The 27,471-nt window shown below is 35.8% G+C and overlaps 1 protein-coding gene across 7 annotated transcripts in view; it reads right to left on the minus strand.

Annotated features, from left to right (window-relative positions):
- LOC123866040 (SH3 and multiple ankyrin repeat domains protein 3) overlaps positions 1–27,471 on the minus strand; it is a 221,282-nt gene that overhangs the window by 37,678 nt on the left and 156,133 nt on the right. The gene's annotated exons all lie outside the window — the stretch shown is intronic.

Here is a 27,471-nt window from a genome sequence, read left to right on the forward strand (position 1 = left end):
CACCTCCTTTTAGTATTCTTAACGGTATACACTATACACCTAAATCCATCCTAATCTCCGTCTCCATCATTCGGGACATTAAGTATAAGCAGTGCTTGAGACAGTTTATTTTTTGGACCCAGTGGTCCGATTGCATATAGCTTCTCCCCCTCGAGAGGAGGTGCAGACTGCTTTTTGCTACCAGCCCATACCTGGATAGTCGGTACAAAGGCTACAATTCTGCAGACAACAGTACCGGAGGTTGCTCCCGATTCGATGGTAATAAAAAGTTATGTATGTCTGCTTTACTATGTTGCCATTTCCTTAGGCTGTTAAGCTTTATAGGTATGCTTAGTTATCACAGGCCCACAGGGTTAGGTCATATACCTATATTTACACAAATGCCCAAAAAAAAGGAGTGTTAAGTTTTCAGGGTTCATGTACCTATAGTTCGCGAGATGTCGAAATGGTAATCAATCGGGGTATGAGGTGCGGGGCGTTTCCACCCCGATCGCCATGTCGACATGTCGCAAACCATACATTAATGTGAGTTTGTTTATTCCACCATAACGTCTAAATGTCTGAACAGATGTGGATGTATGGAGTACCCTTTGAATCCTCATCATCAATTTTTTTTGCAGGCTTATTTTAAGTATAGCCGCAATCCGGCTCCACATCACAATAAGAAATTGTTAGACAGTAGACTTTAAAAGTCTATTGAGAAAATGATATTATAGAACCTTTTTGTTCTACAAGAAGAGTTCAGGCCCACATTTTCTCCGCAAGTAAATTATAAAAGGATTGCTCTCTCCTCCATATTTTATTTGTAATTCACTCAACCAGATTGCTCAATAAAGCACTCTAAATAATGATACTTTAATAAATACTATCAATATACCTATAATGTAGCCTGCGCAGTATGAGTAAATAAGTTTTTTAAACATAATAAGTATTATTATGCAGCTCTCCCTACTGCAAACTTCATATTTTCTGATCGTTCCTCCCTGTGTTGGGGACAATTACGCAGAGAAACTTTCGGCTTTTATAAAATAACGAAGGTCTGGCACGCGCTGTCTCTCGCTCTCTATAACAATATTTTATTGACTGCTACTAATATAAGTATTACATCGCTTGGTAACAACTTGTAGTTACTTTTATGTTCCACGTTCATGACATCATTAATATTTCATAGTAAATACTAAATAGTAGGTATTACCAATTTTTGGTTTCCTTACCTCGTAATAGAAAAACGTAACCCTTGTAAGATCACCAAGACCCTTTTCTTGGTAATGGCCACTAAAAATTGGCATGAAGATGTCTCTCGCCAGAAGCGAACGAAATCCCTTGTTAAGAATCTTTAGATACAATATAAACACAGTTTTTTTATTCAAATAAAGTTTTACAAGTGATTTTGAATCGTCTAACGAATCTATCATCTACATCTCTTCCTACTTTACTTGTAGGTACAGAATCCTTTCAAGGCACGAATCCTACTCACACTTGACCATCTTGTTAATCATTAAAATAAACTACTTACTATTTGTAGGTACAAAAAAGTTTATAGCTGATCATAAACCTAATAACTCAATATATTTTTTGTTAATAACAAGCGTTACTTAATAGCTTCCTTTTTAAGATCATGTGCTCCGATTAAGTTAATGCGAGTCAAAAGCAATAAATTGTGTAAGTAAAGATAATGTAATTATGTTTGACAGGTTTCGGAGCATACCCATATTTGTCAAATGTCAAGGAAACGGCTCGCTGTAGTTTGTAGCCGTGTAAGGGTGTGACGACAGTGACACGTATGAGATCGTATCCGAAACCTCATCAGGCCATTTTTTATTGCCCACTTTAAAAGTCTTGTATAAAATATGTTTTAGGGTTCCGTACACGAAGGCTGCCAATGGGACCCTATTACTAAACCTCCGCTGTCGATCCGTCTGTCCACCTGTGCCTGTATCTCGTGAACCGTACAGGACCTGACCAGCACCACCTCTTCGTCGGCGTCCACTCGTTGTTGACAGGTAGGTAGTCCACATGTGGATGCCGCGTTGTCACCGACGACGATTTTGACGATTATTTTGAGAAATTTTAGCTTTTAGTCTCAAACAAGTAGCAGCAAAGTAGAAACAGGAGATAATTTATTGTAGAGACGAATCTAACAACGCATTTTAGAAGATCATTTTTGGACATAACATGTTTCTATCCTGGTCGTACCAGTCTGCTTATTATTCCTTACCATATTTGACAGGATACCCGTTTATAGACGGAGCCATTGCCAAGTGACCTCCGGATAAACCGGTAGCACAAGCTTTAGAACAATTTCCTCTTAGGGTTCAGGATTAGCATCCGCTGGTACCTACAGAAAACTGTTGACGCCTACTTTTTTAACTGCGGCAAAGCTAAAAGGAAGGGTTATGATTTAAGCAGTCTATGTATGCATGTTTGTATCCAAATTCTGTATGTTCCACCGTAGTGCCTAAACTACTGGACCGATTTTGATGAATGAGGTGTCAATTGATTCGTTGTAAAGTTGTCCGGGTGACATCTAGGCTACATTTTATACGAAAATAAAGTGGAGGTCTCCAAAATTTTTTTTTGCTATTGTATCGAGTGGAATGTCAAATGAAAGAGGAGAACATTTTAAGCTCATGAATATAAATGCACATTGTACAACAACATTAAAATATAACAAGCAACAGAAAAACAATTTTACTCTAATATTTCAGCGTTTATTAAAAAGATCGCAGTCGGGTTTTAGTTTTCAACTTTATCTATTTTTAATTTATAGACTAGCGAAATATTAGGTATACATTGACTGTGTACTAAATACTAGGCAATATTAGGTGTAGGGTTTCAGGCGTTTACGACACCTCACGGCCCGATAGTAAAAAGACGAGGGAGGAACTAAATTCCCTCGACAAAAATACGCAGTGCCTCAAGTTGTATTTAACTTTCCTTTACCGAATGCCGCGCCATTAATTTGCTAACAAGATTTGCGGAGCCATCAAAATATTTTGTCCAAAACTTTATCTAAAAGTTAGACTTCACGCAAATTACAGTTTGCAGAGAGACGGTATATTGTTAGAGCATGCAAGGTCGCCTTCAACTTTACTGGAGTACCTTCGAGGATATCAGTCGTGCTTTTTGATTTCGATAGACGTCCACTAGCTGGACATTCTGCCGTCCTAACAAAGAGTGCAATAAGTCGAGTTTTTGGGCAAATTGACTTAAGACCATATTCATAATCAGGAAAATGAGCTCTATATTTTCGCCTTGGACGTCTTTTTTGTATCTTCAGTAGTTTCGGTTCTGTTGGTTATCAAAACTGCAATATGTAATATTACGATTTGTAAGTAGCTAATCATAACCGCGAATATCTCGAAAGTAGTCGAAACCTAGTTATTGCTCTCTTCGTTAGGACGGCAGCATAGGTTTCTTGAAGGGACTTCCACATATCTCGGTCTTGCGCCGCCTGCATAAAGCGGCTCCCTACGGCTTGTTTGATGTCGTCTTCAATCCATCTAGGGCGGGGAGGAAGGGAAGTCTGCTAAGGCTGCGTTTTCAGTCTTTCAAACCGAAAGACTAACGGTTTGCCCGCTTTCAGCTTAGACTATTATCAACCATCAGTAAGTATGTATACCAGTTACAGTGGTAAAATGTATAAGGCTCATCAGACATTATTTCAACATATTGGACCTGCATTTTATTGAATAAATCATTCATTCATTCATTCATTCAACCTACCACCAGACACCAGGTGGGATCGCGGTAAAAGGCTAACTTGTACCAATCTCAATAAAAAATGAGTTTGTTTGTCAATGATATGGAATCTCTCAGACTATTGGACCCGAGGCTGGTAATTAATTCCATCCCAACGCGCCGGAAACTTTAACAAGTTACGTAATATTTCCCGACGCTCGGCCCGGCGGGGTCACTTCCTGGGACGAACTTGTCACGAATAGGAAATAGGACAGAAAATACGGGAATACGAATTGATGTGTCAATTCCGAACAACGATGTCTACGTACTTGTAATACAGGAGCTATAATTGTAGCATTTTTATCATATTTTTAGAAATAAAATGCAAGGCACAGTCAAACACAATAATTTTTGAGTTATTATTGTAAGAAAAATCACCGTACCTTGGGATTTATGTTTTCTACAATATTTTTATTTAGATTTGTATCTCATCTAAGTGAACTTTTGATCTTTTTGAGTAAAATAAGCTCTTTAAACCTTATGTATAACGCTTAGGTTATGGCAACCAAGAATAATGTTCCATGCCGCAGCTGGTCAATAATTGTAATTTTAATTATTTGTAAATATTGGATTGGGTACGAATGCGTCACAGACTACAGTCTAGCATACTACTACAATAAAATTATTCATTGAATTTGGGTATGACCGGGGAAAAGGTAGGTAGGCACTAGGTAGGTAAATATATCCCACCTACTAACAAAAAATAGAGACTCGAGTCACTAGTTATAAATGCAAAGTTATTTTATTTAAATTAGTAAGTATAAGTTGGTATTCGATGCATAAAATATTAATTTACAAACCCGTTTAACGGTAATCTTTGTGTGTAACTTGTAAGCGAAAGTGTTAAAGAGATAAAATGTAAATTACATTTACACAAACCGGCTCCGTGAGTGTCGTCGACAGTGGACTTGTTTGTACAAATACAAATTACCAAAACAAATTATTTTTAGTATTCATTGTAAATATGTACAATTATTTACACGCGCTTTCACGGCAAAATCAATTTCCGCATTTTCGAACGTTTACCTATTCAAGTCAGGAGAAGTTTTGTCTGAAACTTTTAATGAGTCTGTAAGGATCACGTTAATAAATAAATATTTATGTGTAGCTAACAATTAAATAATTTTAACCGTGGGGTAAAAATAACTAACACTTAAACGAATAACTAAAAATTAAAAAAAACCCCAGACACAAAAACTTCTATAAGAAAACTAGAAAAGAGCTGATAACTTTCAAACGGCTGAACCGATTTTCTTGGATCTCGATCAAGACACCTTTCAAACAATAACAAACTAAATTAAAATCAGTTCATTCGTTTAGGAGCTACGATGCCACAGACAGATACACACTTCATACTTATAACACCCCTCTTTTTGGGTCGGATGTTTAAAAATAGGTAGGTAGGTATCATCATCTTGATCTCCACCCGCCGTCTCACTATGGAGCACGGGTCTCCTCTCAGAACGAGAAGGGATCAGGCATATAGGTTTCATCACGATTTGTTATTTCCTTGTTAAAGCAAGTGATATTTAATAACTTAAAAAAACGCACATATCGAAAAGTTAGTGGTGCTTGCCCCGGATCGAACCCCCGATCTCCCGAACAGAAGGCCGACGTCTTTACCACTAGCTCGTCGGCCTAAACTTATTCTGAGAAAGGTCCCGTGCTCAATATATTGAGCCGGCGATGATGATGATGATAATAATATAAGCGCTTTCACGGCAAAATCAATTTTCGTATTTACGAATAACGCTACACCTCAAATCTGGAGTTTTCAGAAGTTTTGTTTGGAACTTTTAATGACTTTGGAAGGACGTTAATGAAGAAACACTATGCGTAGCTAACAATTAAACAAGTTAAACTCTGAGGCAGACATTTTTAAACATATTTATATATCGAACCAGCCTGTATATGATATTGAGTACTTCGTAGGCGCCTTGCAAAACTACTGCTTTTTCATTAGTCACCGGTTTTGGGATATAGTAGGTATTTATTAGGTATTTATAGACATAATCCTACCTTTCGATAGCGGCGCCTTTGATTTGAACTCGTTATAAAGATAATAGGGTAATAAGTAGTTGCGGTTACAATGCGCGTATCTGTACCTACCTTGAGATAAATAGTTCAAGTTGAAAACTTTATTGCTATTTGTGCGTACGATCGATATTATAATTTGACTGGTATAAATAATTTAAGTATCGTAATACTACTTTATATCGGTCAAATAGTTGTATGATAATAACTGTTTTATAATGAGGTATTTATTATTATTAGGCAGTTACTAGGGTTGTATAATACCTATTTGTTTTATTTACTTCTAGTGAACCTATCTCTTATTGCTAAATTCAGATATTATTTTCAATAGGCAAAAATCAGAAACCCATAGATCACACTAATATTATAAAGGCGAAAGTTTGTAATGTGCGAAAGTGTGTATGTTTGTTACTCCTTCACGCAAAATCTACTGGACGGATTTGGCTGAAATTCGGAATGGAGATAGATAATATCCTGGATTAGCACATAGGCTACATTTTATCCCGGAAAACCAAAGAGTTCCCACGGGATTTCGAAAAACCTAAATCCACGCGGATGAAGTCGCGGGCGTCAGCTAGTTCGAAATAAAATTTAAAACAAGCATATAAATGTTAGTTAAAAATTATTGCAATTCTTATCCGAGACATGTTTCATGCCTTTGTTATAAGGTGGAAAAAAATTAAACCCGGTGTATTTACTGCAATATTAGAAAGTTAATATAGTTTTTATATAGCCTTTGAGTGATTGATTGATATTTTGAGAGTGATAAATAGTCACGTTTGGTTACATTACTTTTAATATAGATAACAAAAGTGAATAGGCATCTTTTTTACCCGATTACGGCAATCCAAAAAAGGAAGCGTTATGATTTAGCAGTCTAGGTATTTTTACTATACAACATTATAATATTATAAGCATGCACTTCACTGCTATCACACTAAATAGTAGGTGATGATGCAGCCTAAAGAGGAGTTCCTAAAGAGGAGGAGGAAGAGTCCCAAAATTGTTATAGTTTGCGAGAAAAACGGTAGCTGTAAGGGCATCTTCTATAACAAGCACGCTCCCCCTTGGCTGCATCATCACTAGCTAAGAGGTTTGATTGCAGCCAAGCACTAGTCTATAAATAAATAAAAAACGTACCATAATAAAAGTATCCTGATGGCCTGAATATGTAACAACATTTTTCGAACTGGTAAACCAGCAAAATGATCGAAAAGCAAAACGGCAAATGATACCCATTACATGCATTGGCATAAGGCATGAGATAAACGAGGCGCATTAGCATTGCTGCTCGCGTGAGGCTCAAGGCGAATACGAATGTTGTCCCTAACTAATAGCCAGGCTGCACTAATGTGACGTTGGAATCTTAACTGTCCATTCAATATGTGCAACTCGATAAGGCCCAAAGGCAGTTAAACTTGTTTTGTTTTTTTGGCGTTTTTGAAATTTCTAGATGCATGTATAGTCAACGAGTCAAATCAGAAAGCAGGAGATTCGTAGAAAAACCCGGAGTAACCGACATAGTGAAGCTGAAGTGGCAATAGGCAGGGCAGGGCAGGGCAGGGGCCGCTAAGTAAATAAACTAAAACTAGAATACCCAAAAATGATAAAGTACCTTGGTATTTTATGCTGTTGCAGAAAGAACAGTAGGCAATTGATGTTCCCCGAAGGGGCAAGCGCTTTGATATTTTACTATTTAAGTATATTAAAATTAGGGCCAATAATACATAGGTACTTACTATTTTTTACTTTAAGATTTTTGTGTAGGGGGTTTTTCAATTTTAAGTTTAATTTTTTACTATCCATTAGTCCCTACGACACTGTGTCACTCGGTGGGAAGAAAAAATGCTAAGATAGGTGATGATGCCAATTAATTTATTACACTATTTTCCGATAAAACAAAAAAAAGTGTTATAAGTACCAAACCTAAAAATTCTTTAGAATCAAACAGCCTCAGAAACTATTTCTGTAGGTAAGTAGTTCACTCAGACTGTCTATCTAAAAGGTAGATACCTATGTATGTACCTAGGTACTCGTATTTCAAAACTCTATCACAAGCAGAATACAAGAACATAATAAGTTGCAGTTAAGTCAAGGCGATGACCTGTAGCAATGTTATCACTCGATACCTCAATGTCTTCTAAGGCTTCGTACATCGACACCATTCCGAACAAGTTTAACAATAATAATCAAACAGCCAATTTAACTCCGCCATTTTGAAAGTGACTAAACTTTGCCAATGTGTTATACGGCTGTTCGAACTTGATAACGATAATACATGGCTTTTCTCTGTATCAGTTGGGAAGTCATACAGATTAGCACATGGGAGTTTATATTGTATTTGTGACTCCCACAAACGAAAACGTTCATTGAGCGAAAAAACAGCTCACAACGCGTTGTGGTCACTGTAAAACATCCACATCATACAATTCGTGTTATGGCATTTTCACAATTTCGTGATGTGAATGTTTCACAGAAACCACGACGCCTTCCACGACGCATTGTGGGCTGTTTTCTCGCTCAATTTCACTCAATGAGCGTTTCGAGGTCTTTAAGCGTAACATTTAAATATGTAGGTATTATAATGAAGTCGCAATGGTTTCAGGTTCAATCCCACGCACCTTTAACTTTTTAAAGTTACGTGCGTTTTAAGTAATTAAATATCACTTGCTTTAACGGTGAGGAAACCTGCATGCGTGAGAGTTCTCCATAATATTTTCAAAGGGGAGTGGAGCCTGCCAATAAGCACTGAGCCAGCGTGGCAGACTATGGGCTAAACCTTTATCATTCTGAGAGGGTTTATCTTGATTATGATCCACTCATCATATCATCAACCGATCATGAACCGATGATGATAACGCGGACGAAGTCGCGTACAATTGCTAGTAAAGTATATTAAACCTAGTGATAATCACACTATCACACTATATCACACTAATATTATAAAAGCGAAAGTTTGTATGTGTGTGTGTGTGTGTGTGTGTGTGTGTGTGTGTGTGTGTGTGTGTGTGTGTGTGTGTGTGTGTGTGTATGTTTGTTACTCCTTCACGCAAAAACTACTGGACAGATTTGGCTGAAATTCGGAATGGAGATAGATAATATCCTGGATTAGCACATAGGCTACTTTTTATCCCGGAAAACCAAAGAGTTCCCACGGGAATTCGAAAAACCAAAATCCACGCGGACGAAGTCGCGGGCGTCAGCTAGTAATATTATAAAGGAGAAAGTTTGTATGTGTGTGTGTGTTTGTGTGTATGTTTGTTACTCATTCACGCAAAAACTACTGGACGGATTGGTCTGAAATTTAGAACAGAGATAGATTATACCCTGGATTAGCACATAGGCTACTTTTTATCCCGGAAAATCAAAGAGTTCCCACGGGAATTTTAAAAAACCTACATCCACGCGAACGAAGTCGCGGGCATCAGCTAGCAGAATCTCTAAAATTCTTATAGTTTTAGAGTTATGTATAACGATATGGCTGGCATGTAGATCACCCATAATAGCTCTTTAAAAACACCAGATTAAAAAACTAGTAGTAATTTAAGTATACAACGTCACACAATAGTGAGTGCGTTACCCGCGGATACCGCCAATTATTTCATTAAGTCCATTAACTGCGCCCGTTTTTACAAGCTCTAACTAAATGTAATAAAGGGCAATCGTTCGCGAGTTTAATTTTAACGTGTTCCGATTCAAGCGAGATAGAACTTCGATGTTTTCACACAGTTAATTGTTTCTAGTTTCAAACTTTACACTATAACTTTTTGGGAAGTTGCAATGTTGTGGGTTCTGTAAATTAGGTCCATATATACCCACGGGTAGGTATAGCCTATAGAAAGATAACCTGAACTTTTAAATTAATGTAATTTTTTCGACATAATATTCACAAAGATTTTTATTTTTAGTTTTCCGTAGTAAAACAAGCAACCCTTAAGTTGTGAGTTCGTCTGTTTATTCTGTCTGTGTGTCACAGCCATTTAAAAATAAACTTTAGGATACGTTCGTTATGAAATATCTTCAAGCTACTACTACCACAGCTGTCTACTACCTATACTTGATCATGAATAAAGTACATAAACCAAAGAACTAGGGATATCATTCGTAAGCCATCACGTAGAGACACAGTATTCGGGCGATTTACAGTTTCGCAGTTATTCCCAAACTTACATCCAAATACTTTTCTTATGAGCAAACTAATATTTTTCCGACCAGCCAACAAAGTTCCAAACAAAAATAACTCTTACATGACCCACATTTGGTATTGCTTGCGTACAAGAAGTATCTATCAAGCTACACGCTAGGGAGTAGACGGGAATTTCGTCCCATAGAATAGTCAACTCAACAAAAAGCTCTTCGTTTTAATATCATATTACTTTAGTGAGATCATTTTCGTCTATTTCGAGCCGGTCGAGTCCGAATATGCCGGTTTCCCAAGTGAAATCCTTAATCTCCAAGTGAATTTATTATCTATTCGAGAGAATTTTTATTCCGTTTTTTAGTTCCGTTCCGTTTTTAGTTATTCCGTTTTTAGAGTTTTAAGTGATTTTCATCAAGAGTCAAGACCTAGTATCCTATACAGCATCGGGCCAAATGCTATTTGCGTCAGGTCAAGTATTTCAGACTTCACAGAATGACGTCTATAAATTTTAAAGCTCGTTCGCCCACTTTTGAATTATTTAAGAAGAATGCAGTCAGTACGACAGACATCTTGCTCCGTAGGAAGTAGGTAGGTACATACATCGATAATCTTTATTATGATATCTAATTATTCTGGTATGAAAATGACTTCTGCAATCTTTTCATCAAAGCAAATAAAGCTTTTTTGAAAAGCTTTAGACTCTTTATCCCACTTTTTGGAAACGACATAATTTGATCACGTCTTTTTTTCCAACAGAGGCGCACAAATCACACTATCACACTAATCACACTAATATTATAAAGGCGAAAGTTTGTATGTGTGTGTGTGTGTGTGTGTGTGTGTGTGTGTGTGTGTGTGTGTGTGTGTGTGTGTGTGTGTGTGTGTGTGTGTGTGTTGTGTGTGTGTTTGTTACGCCTGCACGCAAAAACTACTGGACGGATTGGGCTAAAATTTAGAATGGAGATAGATTATACCCTGGATTAGCACATAGGCTACTTTTTATCCCGGAAAATCAAAGTGTTCCCACGGGAATTTTTAAAAACCTACATTCACGCGAACGAAGTCGCGAGCATCAGCTAGTGAAAAATATGGCTCGAATTTAAGATAATAAAGCCTACCCTATTAAAATTTTATTATTATACCTATGTATATTTATATATTATATATTTAAAATTTAATAAGATAAATAAATAGTATCACTACCCTCTGAGTCTGCTTAAAACTGTGACTTTGCACCGAAAAGCGTTAGATATGTGAATGTTTGTCAGGTCGTATGTGACAAACTTCTACCTACAACCAGTTTTATTCTTCGCGTCCGCACTGCAGAAAAACGGGTAAATTCTATGACAACAAATGCTGCGAAATTGGCAAAGTCATGTGACAATGCCATCGCAGATCGATACAATCCACAAAGGAGAGTTTTCAACATGGTTTAGGTAAAAGATAGGTAGATAGATAGATAGAACACTTTATTGCACACAAAAACACATATAAAGGATCACAACACAGAAAGAAGAAAACAGAAAAAACAATTGTGTGCAAAGGCGGCCTTATTGCTAATTGTAAAAGATGGGTGAAAGTTTCGTCAGTGCAAGTCAAACAAACCAAACTACTAAAGGCGTTAGAAATAACGTTTATTTTGTCATACAGGATTTGCTGGTCATAGTACTGTCAATGCGTAGATTTATAGTATTTTGTGTATGTAGCTCGTTAAAATAAGAACGCCACGGGGACTTTATTCGATTGTGGCGAATGTCGCACACTGTAAATCACGAGTAATTGGATTTCTTTCAATTCATATGTTTTATCTGTATGTTTATGCCAAAATGTTCTAACGAATGGAGGAAAACCATAATATATCAATGACTAGAAACATTTATGTTCCTATAACGTAACGTTACCAAGAATTGTTAGTATTCGTAAAAAGTAGAGACAGTTACGTACTGCACATATTATACTGTGCATGGTGCATATACATTACAGGCTGAAGTTGTGATAATGTTATTTTTTGCAAATATATGTTTTTTAAAAATATTAAACGGGTCCAAGGATTTACCTACATATAAATCTTTTAGCCAGTGTAACTCTACACATTTTTAAGCAACTCTGATAACCGCCGACACATGTTCCTAAATAAAAAGACAAAAACCAACAGAAACAGATATTTGTTTCTAGAATATGTCTACAAAATTTCATTGAGTTTGATTGGATAAGGACCAATAAAATACTTTATCTGTATGAAAAGCGCTGGAGAGCGCGCCGTAAGGTTTACTTATCTTAACCTAGTTATTTTTACTGTATCATGGACCTCCGCAAAATATCTACCTATAATACCTGCTTCTATCCAAAATATTATAATATTGTAGGTACCCATGTCATGTAAGTATGTATGTAAGTTAAACCACTAGCAAGTTGCCAAACTGTCTGCTACAGAAGATTTGTTTACCCAAGTAGCTTTGTGGGAACTGAATAGGCGCCCCAACAAAACATTTTCAATTAGGACAAGGAGGCAGTGGGTACAAAACACATTGTAGTTGCGCAGGTACTCAGGAATGAAATATTAAAAGCGTTTCTCTGAGGCACCTACTCCTCGTTTACTCCTGACCCACTTACCTAAAAAGTGTTTTATGCTAAAAAAGTTTTGTACATTAGCGCACTCCTCTGAGGATGTCGTCTACAGTTATATAAAGTACCTAACCTAAAAGCTTAATTAAACTTTAAATAACTGTCACAACTCTGAAGTAGAGTGCTCGGTGATAATATATTATCTTGGTGGAATTCTCGAGTTAATGTATTTAGATTTTTCTGTGGACACTCTAGTAGATTGATTTATTTTGCATTCATGCAGTTTGGTGAGTGCATTCACAGTGATCCGTGACCCACCAAGGCATTTGCAAGATCACTGTCATTGTCACTCGTTACCTACCTACCTAATTAGTATTATAAAAGAAAATCCTCCCATTAAGTTTCTCTGTTCACGCTAATCTCAGAAACTCCTGCATGGATTTACATACCTACGGTTTTTAACAACGGATAGACAGATTCTTTGAGAAGGTTTAGGTTTACCTAATATTTAGTATAAATTAGCCGAACTAGGTACTATGGTATTATAATTGTCGAAAAGCAACGAGAGTCTATTATTAAGCTAGACGATAAGACACAACGATACCATTGAATTTAGCACAGTAACTAGGTAAGTATATTATGCGTCCAAACTAAGAAAGGGAAATCGTGTCCGCCATATTGTGGTGTTCTAGCTAGAATAATATCTTGATTCAATATACATGTAGAAGCGTTACAGTACTGTTTACAATACAGAATTTGTTGAAAATGAAATACAAAAAAACTGTTATTTCCTTTTAAAAGTACTTAGTGCTCTAAAAATAGACGCAAATCTCGTTACTATTCCCTTTTTACTAATCGCCCAAAAAAGCGACTCTTGAGATCCGTTCGCGATATGGCACATAAATCTCGGAGCGCAATTACTTATCTGTCACGTACAATGGAACAGTCAATGTCCCAGTGGGATGGGAGCGCGGGGACAAATTCATCACGACATCCTTCCGCAGGGGGCGCCTCGGTCGCCAGGCTTTGACTCCCACGTCCACGGCCCGAATTACAGATGAAAATGACTGCTACTTTATATCATTTTCAGCGATCATTCACAAGTGAAATTTCATCCGATCCGAATCCGTGAAAATACGGATATAAAAATCTCGGACCGAATCCGGGTATCGCTTAGCACTAATCCGATCTCTAATCTAAATCCAAGCTATTCAGTGGACATATTATTTGACATATCTAATCTATATCATAATAATATGACAAGACAAGAGTGAGAGGAGTGATGTGTGAACAACGCGAATCAACGTTTGGTATTATGCAATTTTTTTGCAAATTAAATAACATTTTTAAACAAACGTAAGACATTCGAAGTTTTGGCTTATAGTCAATAGTTCTGAAATTTTGTAGTTTCTTATATTATGCTTTATTTATATATGAAGTTGCCTCGTTTGGCTTAAAATATAGAAGTTTAAGGGTCTTAACGTTCAAAATAAATATAGTTTCATATCATAAATATCATAGCTATCAAAAAGACTCGACTCCACTCCACACTGTGCTTTAAAATTCAAGTGATTTTTAACAAGCTATTTGAAATAAAATAGCAGGTGATATATTATATATGAAAACGTTTTTCATATGATTTTTCACAAACTAGATGTGAAATGATCCATTCCTAGGTCTCGAATGCATTCCATTTAGCAGCGCAAAGCACGCTAGGGTTGAAAATAGGACGTTCGCGTTTTAAATTCCGGATGCCTTTTACTAGAATGTTCGTAGTTTCGTAGTGTTTATTCTGGCTTATTGCAACCGGCTCCAAAACAGGGATTATAAATTCTGACTGACAAACACGTAACTATGACTTCGGGCTCTGAATGCATCGTCATATCGAGAAAAGCGTCTGTTTGAACAAACCAAGAGATGCAAAGGTATGTTACACAGCTAACACATTTTTATCTAGATAACAGAACCGTGCGTCTGTGATATTTTTAAAACAGTAGCAGCGTTTTAGTGTTCGGAATTAAAATTCTTATTACTCTGATTGCAAGGGAAAAACTGATGTGATATAGGAATCTAAGACAGAATGCAATATCATAAAAACGTTGACACTTTACCTACATAGTTGTGTTGCATTATGAGCGATTCCGTGTGAACATCGGCCGAGTGCGCCATTGAAAGCTCATTAGTGTTGCACAATATGCCTTCACCTCCGCACCAACTGACCAACTGTACGCCAGTCGCTAGGTCAAGGAGTGTTTTAGAGACAGAGCCAGCGCGTGCTAGTCCTTCGTTATTTTATAAAAGCTAAAAGTTTCTCTGCGTATTGTCCCCAACACAGGGAGGAACGATCAGCGACTAAGAAGTTTGGATCTTGGTGGCTTTGGGAGATAACAGGTAGTAAAGGTGTAAAAAAATCTGCCAGATAGTGTTGTGGCAACCAGGGACCCTTAAAGTTCAAAATTCTCTCCCTATCTCAAGTCCGGAAAGCCAATTCTACTGAGAAGAAGCCGGCTAATAAATCAGTAGAGTTTTGTGCTAAGACGCAACGTCAATACCTCGGTACTTCTAGAGCCGAATGCCGATCCTACTTTGAGTGACTGAGTCAGCAAAATATACTTTTCATATCCTTGCCAACGAAGTAGGTAAGTATCTGAGCTTTATACGTGTGTAACTAGATATTACTTAATCTTATCTAACTATAAAGTTAACCTAGAAAGACTTCGTGCTACGCGATCGCGACGAGCCTCAAAAAGTGCCAAAAATCTACCTCTCGGTAGGCACTTCTCGGTAGAAACGGCATTCCGAACCAGTGCCGTGCCAGTGGCAAATTATTTTGACGATTCAAAAGCACTTGTTATTTGGAAATTTGATTCTATTCTAAGAAATATAATATTCTATTCAAAATAAATTCTTCTATTCTAAAATTAATTTAATAATAGTAATAATTCTATTCAAAATAAACTTTAGGACCTATGTATTTTTTCCCCTGTAAGAGTTCTCAAATTACAAGTAGCTACAGTCATTGAAAGCTCGCACTATCCAGTACCTACGTACTCGTAATACGCAGGCCCTACGAGTAGGTAACTAGGTACGAACGGTACGGTGTATAATACGGTCGGTCAATGAGCGTTTATTACCCTACTGACCGATCTTGCATCGAACGGTGGTTGCGAAGCCGATAATATATTACTATGTTGTCATTGCAAATCACTTTCGAATGCTTAGAATGTTTGATGCCTTCGTAAGTACTTATCTAAATATGTACTTATAAAGTTATATGAAAGGAAATGGTGACTAACTGACTGTTCGATCAACGCACAACTACGCGGCTGGGCATGCAGATAGCTATTATGACAGCCGCTAAGGGAGTATTTTTGAAAATTTAACCCCTAGGTCTATAGATATGTTTGAAAATGTAGTCCCTACCAGAGACGTACCGATCGATATAGTCGATGATAAATATGATGAGTTTTCGCAGTAAACGTTTTTCTCATAACCCTGTGCGTTTCTCTGTATATTTCTATAAGTTCTTATTGTAGGCCGTATGTGTAGAAACTTATGTCACAACCATTTTATTTCACACGTAATACCATCTGTATTGTATCGTTTGATAAAAATAATAGTTTGAGCAAGTGTCCCAGCATATTATAGCAACAACGATCGCAATGATTACATGAAAAATATAATGTTGTTTCGTAACACAGGGACTTGAACTTTATAGTTTACCTTCGAAGCCTTCAAAACAAACATACCGAACGCATTTTCAATATGCTTATGTATTTAAAGGTGTACATTATTATGTACACCTAAAATATTTTTTAATATCCAGACCTGTATCCTTTGCACAGTTTGGGTTGCCTGGAAGAAATCGCTATAAATCGCTATAACTCTAATATATTTTTGTTTTGCTTTTTATGTATTTTCTCTGTACTAAATTTGTGGTGTACAATAAATGTACTCGTATGTTCATTCAATCATTCAATATTATGTATAATCATTGTATATGTACTATGTGTAAGTATGTCAGTTTTATTTTGGACCGTACGTTTAAGAACTTTAACCTTTTAATCAAAAGTTTACAATAATCTTTCTTTTCATATTTTCACTTCATTAAAGGGCTCAGGTATAAAATCATAATTACATGAAAAGTAATTAATCAACTTCAGTAAGGAACAAATGATCTATCAGGCTATCAGGTCAAGCAATGTTAAACCGTCTAAACTTAGCAATAATTGACTTGCAGACGTTGATTCATTGAATTCAATAATTTATTAGTGTTTGTGTCTTGTTGTGATGTTCCCTGCTAACTTAAAATTAATGAACTACCTAGACGGCTTACACCATTTGTAGCGATTCTATTTATAAGTCGAGTCAGGTTCATTACTTTACTTATTTATTAACAGGGCTCTCTCTGTCACTCGCTTCATACAATGTTAGTTCCAATTTCATTTGAATATTAAGCAACCAAAGTCTTGATAGTATATCAAGACTTTGGTTTTTTATATAATATCTATTATATAAATTTTTTATATATACTAATATCTATTATATAAATAGATATTAGTTTCTAGAATATGTCTGCAAAATTTCATAGACTTTGGTTGCTTAATATTCAAATGTAATTGGAACTACGTTTGTATGAAACGAGTGACGGAGAGACCCCTCTTAATGGCTATATTTGTGCTTACTGTTTAATGTTTTGATGCTGTACATTTGGATTTATTATTAATCAAATCAGTAAGATTTCTTATGCAACGTAAAAAAAACTTTAACGTAATTTCAATAGTCATCAATGACTCATCATCATATAAATCATTGTACATTTTACCCTAGGCTATTTCTCGTAGAACTCGTATAAGTTTTTAAGATTTATCTAAGTGATCGACGATGGCGTCAAATTATGACATTGTGTGAACAAAACTAAGAAGCGTAATTTTTACATTGTTTTGTTTGTGTGTGTGAAAGTTAGATTATTTTTCTAACAAATTTAAATGGTGACATACTTAGATAATAAATCAAAATAAGTAACGTTACATTTCACTTTCAATTATAATTAAACTTTTTTTTTTATGATAGGTATTTCCACCCACCTTTGTTTAAATTACAGTTAAAATTACAGTTTACTAAATAGGTGCTCGTCTGTTCGTATATTTGTGGTCTTTCTGTGCCTAAGCCCTTTAGCTTTCAACGGAATAATATAAATGGGCTACTTAGTGTTTCGGTATGCACTAGTTACACGTTATTTAGTGTGGTTTATTGTTAGGCATTATCTTTACGAATACATTTCAAACTGGATTTCGATTGTCTGTTTTATTTTGCATTCATTTCTTGATTCGCGCTTATCAATTCGAAATTCTAAACATTCTATAACAAACTTTACATAATTGAGTTAGAGTTTAATTTCGTAAGAATATTGTTGTTTTGCAATACAAGTTTGGCTACTTAGTACTCTATCCATACGAATGGCGCCTTAATCTGTATTAAATTGATTTGTACATTATACATTGCGGCGCCGGTAAGCCATCAACACGCGATATGATTAAGCGAGCCGGTATTATGCATGGATTATTGTCATATCGCCCACTGTCTCATAATTCAGTGATACTTTATAGCACTTCTGAAAGCGCCCCTGAGGTTTGGGATATGGAATGAAATGTCATTATGAATTCTAGGACTGAGTTATATTTCCAATTAAAATAAATTGGACTTGAGTGAGATCATAAGACCATTATTATCATAATATTATGAAAAATACTATTATTTTTGTCTCAAATCGGAATGTACTTGAAAGAAAGCAGTCTATACACTGTTGTGATCAGTTTTCAATTTCCACACGTCATCGTACCGGTATGTTTTTAACCCCCGATCCAAAAAGAGGGGTGTTATAAGTTTGAGGTGTGTATCTGTCTGTGGCATCGTAGCTCCTAAACGAATGAACCGTTTTTAATTTAGTTTTTTTTTGTTTGAAAGTTATCAGCTCTTTTCTGATTTTCTTATAGAGGTTTTTCTGTCGGGGGTTTTTTTAAATTTTGAGTTACATAGTAAAAAAAATCGCGGTACTTAGGTACAGCAATCTGCGTTGACTGTGAAAGTCACCTACATTCCGCATTAGTTAATCAGATGAAGCTTATATTGGACCTAATTATTTCAGATTGTCGACTTACGACTTAAGAGATAACTCGCTGACTTGGTACCCCATACCTTTCCCTTGCCTTTCTCTTCGCAACAATGGTATATGGTAATGTAACATTAGCATAATATATCTACTTACGCACTTTGGCGATCCAGTTCGATAAACTATCAAATTGATCGAGATATGGTAGGAGTTAAACGACCATGTATGACTTTATGTGCCTACCTTATTTACATAACTGGTTAATAAGTATATGGGTAATTAATAACGTTAATATTAGATCTTGATTTTATTCTATAGGCATTTGAATAAATAATTAGCAACCGCCAGCCCGTGGCTTTGCCTTCACTCCCGTCCGTGGGAAATTCGAATAATCCGACCTTATTCCTTATCTACATTGAAAAGGGGACCTGTGTGCAACTTTCTAGGTCCATGGGTCTGGGTGTTGATGAGATAATCAGTGAATGCGTCAGGTCTATTCTTTTTAACCCCCGACCCAAAAAGAGGGGTGTTATAAGTTTGACGTGTGTATCTGTGTATCTGTCTGTGGCACCGTAGCGTCTAAACTAATGAACTGATTTTAATTTAGTTTTTTTTTTGTTTGAAAGGTGGCTTGATCGAGAGTGTTCTTAGCTATAATCCAAGAAAATCGGTTCAGCCGTTTGAAAGTTATCAGCTCTTTTCTAGTTACTGTAACCTTCACTTGTCGGGGGTGTTATAAATTTTTATTTTACACTTGTTTGTAAGGGATAATATCGAGTATTATTTTGTCTCTGTGATTGTATTGGGTTTCGGGATTTGTTTTAACACCATAATTAATTATTGTTTTTTTTTTTATTATTCATCTCATTCATTCATTTTTTTTCATCGCTAGAGTAGGCTTCACAAAGTAAAGTAAGTACAGCTAAGTCTAGAGTTTCAAGATTTCTTTTTACTGGAAAAGTTACGGTAGTTGAAGAGTCTAATTTTATCAAAAGCTATTTTAGCTAAGCAATAGTTGATAAGTAAGTGTTATTCGTGTTAGTATAAAAAATAATTAATAAAAATATATCTAGAATATTTTGACAATTTATACATAATAGAAGTCTTCTTATTTAAATAAAATACCTAATTATCAGCTCAAGACTCAAGACTTCATCGGCGTTTCTTAAAAATTCCACGAGAATTCTTTGACTACCCGGGATAAAAATAATTCAAAGTCCGCTCCAAACTGCAAGCTGTCTTTATGGCCATATCGGTTCAGTGGTTGAATCGTGAAAATGTAACATACAGACAGATAGACACACCGCATTTATAATTATATCAGATGGATAATTAATGGATATATTCATCGTTAATTTATTCGTATTGTTTAGCCTTCTGCTTTAAAATAAACTCATTTGACCTTTATTCAATAAACACTGTTAGAAATTCGTAGAACAGATTTATAGGCAGTAATTTAGGCAAATCTAACTAGCATCTAGACTAGACTTGGGGCATAATCTCGATGACCTATTACGCTAGTTGTATCATCGGCCCGTAACCACTTTCACCTTGTTGCTCTCAAAATAAGCTTTGCTCGCCCTTTACTAGGCGTTTGCTAAACTGTGCACTTTTAAAACGAGAGAGAGAACCCTCTGATATTTGTATTTCAGGGTTCTTAAGTGCCGTAAATGTTATATTATATAGGTAATTTTTTCATCTTCAAGATCAACCATCGCCAACTTACTACTGAGCACTGGTCGTGTTTTCCTTCCCCGCTAAAGCAAGTTTTTTTTAAAAATTCGATATAGGCAAGCGCCTGACCACACCACAATCACACTTGATGGAAAGTAATGATGTGGCCTAAGACGGAACGCGTTTACTTAGAATATACGAGTGATATTAGCATCCGGGTGTGTCGCATATGTAGCATCTTCAGATAGGCACGCTATGTATATTTGGAGTTCTGTGGACACGCTCCAACTTGACTACACAATCACTTACTATTTGGTGTAGTTGAGGTTAAGCGTAAACATAGGCGTAAAGTTCCTGTCGGATTTGAGACTTTATTTCAGAGTCTTCAAAGCTCATAGCAGTTTGGCAAAGTATTTAGATGCCAGTCGGATTCTAAGAGTCAATTTTATAATAGCTTAAACTTGTTTGCTATAGTTCAATAGCGATTTAGCGCTCAAAACTGGCTCAAAATAGCTTAGCCGGCTGAATTATTGGCCAATAATAACCCATTACAATAAAGCTGGCATACCTACTTGTTATTCTTAGGAAAATAATAATTATTGAACATATTTCAACGCTTGTACTTTTGCATTAAAGGCAATAATCACATTATTAATGACATTGTAAATAGATTTCAATGTAAGGACTTGGCTTCATTAACGACTTTTTATTTCAAAAATTATTGTGTGCATACTTTTGCTGGAACAACTAGACAGTGATGGATGAGTATTAAGACACGGAAATGAAGAAGACGACATGCTTCCATTTTTCTTGTCAATGCCGGCAGCGTATTCTTACTATATACTTTTTGTTTCTAGAATCGTAAATCTGATTCATCTTGCTTAAAGTATATATGTATATGCGTTAAGCAAGGGTTATGTCTGACATTACTGAAATGTTTCATGAGATGAATATAAAGAAGCGTCTTTGAGCTAAACCGTGGACAGATGGACAGCGACAGACGGCCAGACGGACGGACGAATGGACATGGCGAAAGTACAAGGGTTTCTTGTTGACTACAAACCTTAAAATGCGTTGTGACTTGTAAGCAGTGTCTAACTTTGAGCCAGACACAGCTAAGTAAATAAAACGATGTCGATAATATAACGTCAGCTCAATATAAGATCATTCATTTACAAGGAAGTACGGCGACAATTTGTCGATACTTGGAAGTTCGAGAGACATTAATTCGCTAGTGTGCCCTCCCTCTAATGCTGTTAGGAGATAACTAACCGATCGGAATGTGTAGACAGTTATAGGCGGTTAGTGCACATTTATAACTAGTTCCCGCCCGTGAATCTGATCGACCGTGTAAGTAATGAACTTGCTGCACTAAGCGATTAATATCGACACGGCTAATTTCCGGTGCTATCTAAAGCTTTATGAGCATAACACTAACATGATCAGATAAATGGAATATCTATGCTAGACGCGCTATGGGGCAAGTGCCTTGGTGCTAATGCACATTTTAAGGCGCTGTGCTTACCTTAGTTTCCTTCTCTCTGGCACATCCTAACTTCACACTAATATTGTAAAGGCGTTGTGTGTATGTGTGTATGTTTGTTACTCCTTCACGTAAAAACTACCGGACAGATTTGGCTGAAATTTGAAATGGCGATTGTCGGCATCAATTAGTTTTTAATAATTGTGGAAGAATGTGTACACTTTTAATCATCGTGGCTCAGACAGGTTCTAAACAATAAAATTGCGTTCATTTTGGACATGTTTTTATAGTGGTACAGTAGTATTTTATAGGAGAAAACGGCGGAAACATTCAGTATATTTCAATAAAAACAATGTTATTAATGTTATGTTATTGTAATTATTTTGAACGTAATTTTCTTGTTTAGAACTTTGCTGAGCTCCATTTTATTATGTTATTAATGTTCTTATAATGTATACGTACCTACCTATCTAATTATAATAACAAGTGTAAATTAAAAATTTATAACACCCCCGACAAGCGAAGGTTACAGTAACTAGAAAAGAGCTGATAACTTTCAAACGGCTGAACCGATTTTCTTGGACTATTCCGCGCCTACGATCCAAAGTATCTGAGTCATAGAGATAGTATATCTGAGTTTTCCAAAACATCATTTTCAAATAAATAATTATGTATCTAGGCATACACACACGTCAAACTTATAACACCCCTCTTTTTGGGTCGGGGGTTAAAAATCAAATGGCGTATGTATGAAAGATCACATGAAAGATCATCATTATTTTGAGAACGCCTGGACCGATTTGGCTGTTGTTTTTGTAGGTTGTGTCACAATTTTCAGGACAAGGTTTGTATGAAAGAAATTTTTAGGAAAATTCTTAGCGAAAATTGCACCCGTGCGAAACCGGGGCGGGTCGCTAGTTGGTAATAAGCGATATTGGAAAGAATATTTGGGTAAACCATAATTTTAATGTATCTTTTATGATCTTAGACAATATCTTAGACTAAAAACCTATAAAACATTTTTTCGGTAAAAGAAACGTAACTTTAGGAAAGTAGCGTTAAAGTATAAATCCAACGCGATAAAAGAATATAAAAGCGAGGGCGCATTATATTTTATAGATTCCAGGTCAATGTAAGATCATTGTTCCAGGTACCTACTTGGAGCAATAAAGGCTAACATTCTAACAATATGCCATCCACGAAAAGCGATTTCAGTTTTAGTATAAACGCTAGTTTACATTATTCCAATAACTGTCCAGCCTAGCATTCTAACCTAGCGCTAAATTAATTTAGCAAACGGAATAACTTGACTTGCATGGCATTTAATTCCAGGACAGTGAAATGAAACCATTGAGTTAAACAGTACGTTAACTTGATACGTTAACTTTTCAATTCATGCCTAGTGCCTACCCCATTTGAATTATTTAGATGTACAGAACAACTTTTTTTCAGCACATAAGCTCACTGTATTTGGAACTCAGTGCCTCCTCTTGGCTGTATGTTGGGTAATATGGTTCTTCTCATTATTTTCCTTAAAATCCACGTTATTTAATTCGTGTATTAAAATCCATCTTTATAAATCCGTTACGCAATTGGGACATGATAGGAATAATAATAATTACAAGACTACATTTGAAAACATTGTCTTTCACAATCTAGCTCATCAACCTATGGCTATGGTCTTCTGTTTCTAGGATCGTGTACACATTGCGTGTTAGTATTTTCTCTGAGACTAGTCATTCTATTATTACATAGGTCACTATACGAATTAACTTACATATTAAGGCGACTAGAGTAATGTAAACTGGGCATAACAATGTAATGGAGTTATGTATGATGTGGGTAGTCAATTTTTTACACGAGTGCTCCCGCTCAAACCTTCAGAATAACGATATTCTGGTATTATAGGCTAAGAGATGTCCATTTTGCTAACGTAGACTTAGCGGTACGCGACAGTGACACCAGACGGCTATTTACGACACCGAGTGTCGTGCAATTGCATGGAAAGTGTTGCGCGTCGCCCTGTTTACCTCAAAAGCTCTCAATCCATCCATACTAATATTATAAATACCAAAGTGTGTCTGTCTGTCTGTCTGCTACGTTTTCACGGCCCAACCGCTGAACCTATTTTACTGAAATTTGGTACAGAGTTAGCTTACATCCGGGGGAAGAACATAGGGTACTTTTTATCCCGGAAAATCAAAGAGTTCCCATGTGATTTTTATGGAAACCTGAATCTATTAAACCTAAATTTCTAAACAAGTCTCGCCTCCCAAGTGTCGTGCTTTGCAGTTGCGTAGTTCAAAGTCTACCTTTACATCACCAATAAAAAAATGACTGCGTTCAAGTGGAGGTTTTAAAGCATAAAGGAAGAAACTTCAAACGACCATTGATCACAAGTTTCCTTTGTGAAATGATTTATAATCTTTTCAGATGAATGATTTTATGAAGTCTTCACACCTCACGAGTTATTATAGCTATCTATAACATCAAGGTTGTCTGCAATTTATGTTCCTAACCGTAACGACTGCTTGGACTTTATTCCATTCCATTGTCATGAACGATTTTACGATGGTCTCTGTGACTAGGTATGTTTTCAACTTGAATTATTCACATTGAGATTATTATTATATACTGTTATAGTCTACCTATGTATTGATAATGTTACATAATTTGATATAGAATTTGCACAAAGATCTCAATAAAAGAAATTCGAAATACTTAGGTTTCTGACTAATTACCTAAATTATTATTAAGTACTTATTTCAAAGTAAATAGAGCACGTCCAAACTACTTCTGGATGAAAAACGCGTTAAAATCTACTTTAGACTTTTTTAAGTCATGCTGGCCTAGGAATAATGAATGTGTGAAAACTTTGAAAATACATACAGTATTTTATTTGTATTTAAATACAAGTTGGACCTTTCTAGAACCACACTGGTTATCAAGTTTTCCATTCTATTCTTGGCAGTAAGTATAATATTTATATGTATGTAGATTGTAGGTATGAGTCAAATATTTTGAATTTCAAATGGAAATAGACTTCATTTTGGAAACATCTGGAGCTTGGAGTGAACCGACTCGGCAGCCACGCTGGTTCAACAAATAACGAACTTGTTGTGGAATCTAGGTGTTTGTTGAATTTCGGCTTGAATATTAAACAGTTCGAGTTTGGATGTATACACTTGGCTTGTTTCTATTTACCTACTCAGAATGAACTGCTTCCTATTGCAAAAGGGTAGGTAGTTTACAAAATAATTAGTGCTAAATAAAATATAATGGTCTACAAAAGTTAAACCCTTTAAAATTGTCACAACAAAATTGTGAAGATTAATAAACACCTAATATTATTATAAATGCGAAAGTTTGACCGACTATCTATCCGAAAAGATACCAGACCAGCTTTCCATCCGTTTAACCAATTCTAATGAAACTTTGAGAAAGAAGAATTGGGTTAGCTTACATTCCTGGAGATGGACATACGGTATTTTTATCCCGGAAGATCAAAGACTTTCCACGGGATTCTTAAAACCCATCCGCTTATCGGATTTTTAGATAGATAGGTACAGAAATAGTTTGCATCCCGAACATAGGCTAATTTTTTATTTAGGAAAATCAAAAGTTCCCAGGGAATTTACAAAAACTTAAATTCACGCGAACGAAGTCGCGAGGGTCACCTAGTTAAATACCTATTTAAATATTTGTATTATTTATCAACCTTTGAATGAAAGCCTCAGCTTTGCCTGTAAAACTTTTATGAAAAATGTGCTCATTACACGAGATAAGGCTTAGCTGTAATCGTGTGAAGTAAATTGTAAAGGAGAAGGTGAGTACGTCTAATATACCTACCTAATGAAAATTTAGCTGACTGTGAGTGCCGACACAATTTTGCACCTGGTCTAATGGAACGCGGGGGAATGGGGAGATCTGAAGTTTGCTTTATTTTCCGGACGTGCACTTTGCAGTTTGCCCCGGATACAGGTGCAAACAGTTGAAACACATCTGCAGATTTATGTATGTACTTAACAGGGCTCTATCCGTCACTCGTTTCCACTCGTTTCATACAATCGTAGTTCCAATTTCATTTGAATATTAAGCAAGCAAAGTCCATAAAATTTTGTAGACATATTCTAGAAACTAATATCTGTGTCTGTGGTGTTTTAGATTTTTCTAAAAATATGTAGTTTTAAAATTACAGGGGCTCCAAGATTTGTATGAAAATTTTAAGACCGCGTAACTTTGAAACCGAATATTTTAACAGAAATCTGGAAAACCACAGACATAAATATTAGTTTCTAGAATATGTCTGCAAAATTTCATGGACTTAGGTTGCTTAGTATTCAAATGAAATTGGAACTACGATTGTATGAAACGAGTGGAAACGAGTGACGGAGAGAGCCCTCTTAAGTAAATGACATCGCCTTAAAGGTACAATAGAGATCGTTGGCTCCAATCAGAGCGCATGAATCGGACCGAACTTTCACAGTTTGAAGTTCAAAAACAAACAAACAGGCAAGACTACAAGTTTTTCTCTATCGTTCTTTCACATTTTTACTGTGATAACTAATTGCGTCAATTTATAAGGAATTGTATTGTAGCAAAAGTTCAACCTGCTTGTCCAGCGCGAAAATGCAGCCTGTATTTTTGGCACCATTCCATACGCGAGCATGATTTGTAAAGTAATTAGATAAAGTTAGCTTTAAGTTCTATTGTAGGTAACATTTTCAATTTAATTTTTTTTTTTAAATAAAGCTACGAGGGTTCCAAAACACAGTCGGATAGGTTTAACATAATTTAACATAACTTATTAACATTTTACAATGTCATATAGAACTTGTTAAAGTCTTCCACATTTTTTATTGTACTTAAGTAAAAGGATTTCTGAATGAGTTTGCTTGTTGAGGGACTTCTTCAAAAATGTTTTTTTGGGGTTCATTATAAAGAAGGTTGGTATATAAAATATAATGTATTAAGAAAATCTCGACCAAACTGTTCACTCATTCTTATATTGGACGAACAGTGGAAATATAACGATGTAAGTATAAATTATAATCTAAATTTGAGAATACAAACGTTTTCATGGTCACGAGGGACAAAAATGAAATAAAATTCCAAATTAAGATCGAGATCTTAATCACTATTATCAAGTAATTGGCCTTTACCACTTTTTGTACTAGTCACTAAACTGAATAATAAATAATAGCTTGCACACCAAGAAGAACACCAATTCTAACAGAAGTTCTACATTTATGAATATTTACGGGGACTTCCTGTATTTAATAGCTAATACTAACTTCTAGAGTCTCTTGTAATAAATCATTTGTCTATAAATTTCTTCTCTCTGCAATGTTTCTTTTAAATAGCTTCCAGTTTTCAAATAAAAAATTAGTAAATAAATTAGTAATCAAAAATAAAGTACTTAATTAAAGATGCAGTCTAAGATGAAACCTGGATGATGCTAACCTGGAAGGGATGTGGTAGTTTTTAATAAACTCTAATTCGTTTTACACGGCATCGTACCGGAACGTTAAATCGCTTGGCAGTACGGCTTCACCAGTAGGGTGTTTACACTAATTAAACCACGGCCGAAGCCTCCCACCAGACCGCTTGCCTTGTTCAGAACTGACATGTTAATTTAGTAGGGTTTATATTAAGTATTGTATTACATACAACCGAATTAATAGCACCATTATAACTTACCGTTTATGGTAACTTGTTTAT

The sequence above is a fragment of the Maniola jurtina genome, chromosome 6 (assembly GCF_905333055.1).
Source record: "Maniola jurtina chromosome 6, ilManJurt1.1, whole genome shotgun sequence".
NCBI lineage: Eukaryota > Metazoa > Arthropoda > Insecta > Lepidoptera > Nymphalidae > Maniola > Maniola jurtina.